This window comes from Triticum urartu, chromosome 3 (genome assembly GCF_003073215.2).
Source record: "Triticum urartu cultivar G1812 chromosome 3, Tu2.1, whole genome shotgun sequence".
NCBI classification, from domain to species: Eukaryota; Viridiplantae; Streptophyta; class Magnoliopsida; order Poales; family Poaceae; genus Triticum; species Triticum urartu.
In genome coordinates this window covers 274,555,158-274,560,408 of record NC_053024.1, presented here as the reverse complement: position 1 = coordinate 274,560,408, position 5,251 = coordinate 274,555,158, and positions in this window count along the sequence as shown.

Here is a 5,251-nt window from a genome sequence, read left to right as displayed (position 1 = left end):
TTCGAGACACAATATTAAGCCCAAAAAAACTATTTCTGGCGGCGACGGAGGCGGCGTGCCGTGCCATCGTTGTCATTGTTGTCCTCCGAGATGCCATTGTTGAAGTCTTCAAGACAGCACAAAATGTTCTTCACTTATAAATCAAACATCATGTCGTCGCGTGATCGACGGGCAGGGCGTGGAAGGACGGCAACTGGCGCCGCTGAGAGCTAGCGGTCGGCGGCAGCATCCCATGCCGCTGCAGGGGGCGCGCACACGGGCACAGGCATGGCGGGTGCAGCCAAACGCACGGGGACCGGCGCCGCGGTTGGTGGAGGGGCGCGGCGGGGGCAGCCAAACGCATGGGGGCCGGCGCCATGGTGGGTGGAGGGGCGCGCATGGGCACGGGCACGGGCGCTGGCGGTGGCATGTACACGAGCTCGCGTGGGTCCGCGGAGACCTCGCTGACGCCGGCAGCTTCCAGCTCTGCGATAGTGCTTGGCAACCAGCCCGTCAATGCTACGGGAATGGTCGCTGGCACGGGCGCGGGGATGGGAGCTGGGACGGGAGCGGGGGTAGCAACCGCCGCGGCCAGCTCATTTTGGGCCATGTCCATGAGGCCCCATTCCTCCTTATTTTCTATCTCCTCCAGCTCGGAGTCGACTTCACCAAACTTGAAGACTAGTGGAAGATGATCATTCTACGCCATGGCGTTGGTGGAGGTCTGCGGGGGGGGGGGGGAATGGGAGGCGAATAGTAAGGCCACCCGTATTAAACAGCGGCTCGGGCGCCATTAATGGAGAGGAAGGCGGGCGGCCATGGAAGTCAAAGGGCTCGCTTCCCAGTGAGCCTGCACAGCGTACAACTCGCACGCTTCCCGGTGAGCCTGTGCATTGGAGGACAGCTTGCATGCCTCTCGATCAGCCTGCACACCGGACTGAGCTCGCACGCCTCTCGTTCAGTCAAGGTCAACCAGCTGTCCACACGACACGTCCTACAACCATTAAAACCAAGACACGTGGCATCACGTGAATGGTTAACAGAACACACACGGTTTGAATTATACAAACGTTTGAGATATTAAAGTGGCAGCTATTTTTTCAAAATGCCTTTGTTGGCTGTCATTATTCGAGTGCGCCTATCTCAAAATGGACACAAAAAATACCACATCATGTCGGGTGCCATTCCATGATAGCATGCCAAGTTTCATGAATTTCAGACGAGTTTTGGATGTACTAGAATTTAAGAACTAGGCATCTCAATGTTTTGCCGGCAATCCACGGTGCCCTGGTGTTTGAAATTCATTCCCATTTCTTGCATGGGACCTAAGCATGCACCCAAGGACACATGTTTGATTTTTCAACCAATTTACATGCACTGGAGCATGTGCATATAGTTTAAATTTGAATTATGCACATAAATGCATTCAAAAATCAGTTAATGCATAAAAATTCCCAAAAGAATCCTGAAAAATCACAAAAATTGACACAACACTCCTGTTGTTCTATGTTAAACGAGAAATTTTTTGGAAGCAATAAGAGGCAGTGGATATCGTTTCATCCCCAAAGGTGGGACGTTCCCTACCGAAACCATGATGCTTGTTGTGAGAAGCTCTGGTTTATGAGAAGCATATACCCAAACTTGCCCCAAACAGGACAAAAATTTAACCATGGCATGTTGGTGCGGCTCCATGAAAGCATGCCAAGTTTCATGAATTTCAGACGAGTTTTGGATTTACTAGAACTTAAAAACGAGGCATCTCAATGTTTTGCTGGCAATCAACGGTGCCCTGGTGTTTGAAATTCATTCCTATTTCTTGCATGGGACCTAAGCATGCACCCAAGGACACATATTTGTTTTTTCAACCAATTTATATGCACTGGAGCATGTGCATGTAGTTAAAATTTGAATTGTGCACATAAATGCATTGAAAAATCAGTTAATGCATAAAAATGTCCAAACGAACCCCGAAAAATCCCAAAAATTGATACGACACTCCTGTTGTTCTATGTTGACATGAGAAATTTTATGAAAGCAATAATAGGCAGTGGATATCGTTTCGTCCCCAAAGGTGGGATGTTCCCTACCGAAACCATCATGCTTGTTGTGAGAAGCTCTGGTTTGTCAGATGCATATACTCGAACCTGCCCCAAATGGGACAAATTTTTTACAACGGCATGTTGATGCCGCTCCATGATAGCATGCCAAGTTTCATGAATTTCATATGACTTTTGGATTTACTAGAATTTAAAAACCAGGCATCTCAACATTTTGCCGGCAATCAACAGTGTCACGGTGTTTGAATTTCTTTCCCATCTCTTGCATGGGACCTAGAAATTCACCCAAGGACACACATGTGATTTTTCAACCAACTTTAGTGCATTGGAGCATGTGCTTGTAGTTCAAATTTGAATTATGCACATAAAATGCATAGAAAACCAAGTTAATGTATAAAAAAGGCCAAACGGACCCCGAAAAATTCCAAGATTGAACACAACACTCCTGTTGTTCTGTGTTGACACTAGAAATTTTTTGAACGCAATAAGAGGCAATGGATATCGTCCCGTCACCAAAGGTGGTACGTTCCCTATCGAAACCATCATGCTTGTTGTGAGAAGCTCTGGTTTTTGAGAAGCTTATACCCAAACCTGCCCCAAATGGGACAAAATTTTCACCACGGCATGTTGATGCCACTTCATGATAGCATGCCAAGTTTCATGAATTTCAGACGAGTTTTGGATTTACTAGAATTTAAAAACCAGGTATCTCAACATTTTGCTGGAAATCAACAGTGCCATGGTGTTTGAATTTCATTCCCATCTCTTGCATGGGACCTAGAAATTCACCCAAGGACACACATGTGATATTTCAACCAACTTTGGTGAATTGGAGCCTGTGCTTGTAGTTAAAATTTGAAGTATGCACATAAAATGCCTAGAAAACCCAGTTAATGTATAAAAAAGGCCAAACGAACCCCCAAAAATTCCAAGATTGAACACAACACTCCTGTTGTTCTATGTTGACACTAGAAATTTTTTGAAAGCAATAAGAGGCAACAGATATCGTCCCGTCCCCAAAGGTGGTACGTTCCCTATCGAAACCATCATGCTTGTTGTGAGAAGCTCTGATTTGTGAGAAGCTTATACCCAAACCTGCCCCAAATGGGACAAAATTTTCACCACCTCATGTTGATGCCGCTCCATGATAGCATGCCAAGTTTCATGAATTTCAGACGAGTTTTGGATTTGTTGGGGAACATTGCAGAAAACAAAAAAAATTCCTACGTTTTCACCAAGATCCATCTATGAGTTCATCTAGCAACGAGTGATCGGATGCATCTACATACCTTTGTAGATCGCGAGCGGAAGCGTTCAAAGAACGGGGATGAGGGAGTCGTACTCGTCGTGATCCAAATCACCGGAGATCCTAGCGCCGAACGGATGGCACCTCCACGTTCAACACACGTACGGTCAGCGTGACGCCTCCTCCTTCTTGATCCAGCAAGGGAGAAGGAGAGGTTGATGAAGATCCAGTAGCACGACGGCGTGGTGGTGGATGCAGCAGTCACCGCAGCAGGGCTTCGCCGAGCTTCTGCGAGAGGGAGAGGTGTAGCAGGGGAGAGGGAGGCACGAAGGCTTCAGGGTGCGGCTGCCCTCCCTCCCCCATTTATATAGGCCCCTAGGGGGTGCGCCGGCCCTAGGAGATGAGATCTCCTAGGGGGGCGGCGGCCAAGGGGGTGGAGTGCCCCCCAAGGCAAGTGGAGGCGCCCCCTCCCCTAGGGTTCCCAAACCTAGGCGCATGGGGGGCCCAAGGGGGGCACACCAGCCCACTATGGGCTGGTTCCCTCCCCACTTCAGCCCATGGGGCCCTCCGGGATGGGTGGCCCCACCCGGTGGACCCCCGGGACCCTTCCGGTGGTCCCGGTACAATACCGTTGACCCCCGAAACTCTCTCGATGGCCGAAACTGCACTTCCTATATATAATTCTTCACCTCCGGACCATTCCGGAACTCCTCGTGACGTCCGGGATCTCATCCGGGACTCCGAACAACTTTCGGGTTACTGCATACTCATATCTCTACAACCCTAGCGTCACCGAACCTTAAGTGTGTAGACCCTACGGGTTCGGGAGACATGTAGACATGACCGAGACGACTCTCCGGTCAATAACCAATAGCGGGATCTGGATACCCATGTTGGCTCCCACATTCTCCTCGATGATCTCATCGGATGAACCACGATGTCGAGGATTCAAGCAATCCCGTATACAATTCCCTTTGTCAATCGGTACGTTACTTGCCCGAGATTCGATCGTCGGTATCCCAATACCTCGTTCAATCTCGTTACCGGCAAGTCACTTTACTCGTACCGTAATGCATGATCCCGTGACCAGACACTTGGTCACTTTGAGCTCATTATGATGATGCATTACTGAGTGGGCCCAGAGATACCTCTCCGTCATATGGAGTGACAAATCCCAGTCTTGATCCGCGTCAACCCAACAGATACTTTTGGAGATACCCGTAGTATACCTTTATAGTCACCTAGTTACATTGTGATGTTTGGTACACCCAAATCACTCCTACGGTATCCGGGAGTTACACGATCTCATGGTCTAAGGAAAAGATACTTGACATTGGAAAAACTCTAGCAAACGAACTATATGATCTTGTGCTATGTTTAGGATTGGGTCTAGTCCATCACATCATTCTCCTAATGATGTGATCTCGTTATCAATGAGATCCAATGTCCATAGTCAGGAAACCATGACTATCTGTTGATCAACGAGCTAGTCAACTAGAGGCTTACTAGGGACATGTTGGTGTCTATGTATTCACACATGTATTACGATTTCCGAATAACACAATTATAGCATGAATAAAAGACAATTATCATGAACAAGGAAATATAATAATAATCCTTTTATTATTGCCTCTAGGGCATATTTCCAACAGTCTCCCACTTGCACTAGAGTCAATAATCTAGTTACATTGTGATGAATCGAACACCCATAGAGTTCTGGTGTTGATCATGTTTTGCCCTAGCGAGAGGTTTAGTCAACGGATCTGCGACATTCAGATCCATATGTACTTTACAAATATCTATGTCTCCATCTTGAACATTTTCACGAATGGAGTTGAAGCGATGCTTGATGTGCCTGGTCTTCTTGTGAAACCTGGGCTCCTTGGCAAGTGCAATAGCTCCAGTGTTGTCACAGAAGAGTTTGATCGGCCCCGATGCATTGGGTATGACTCCTAGGTCGGTGATGAAC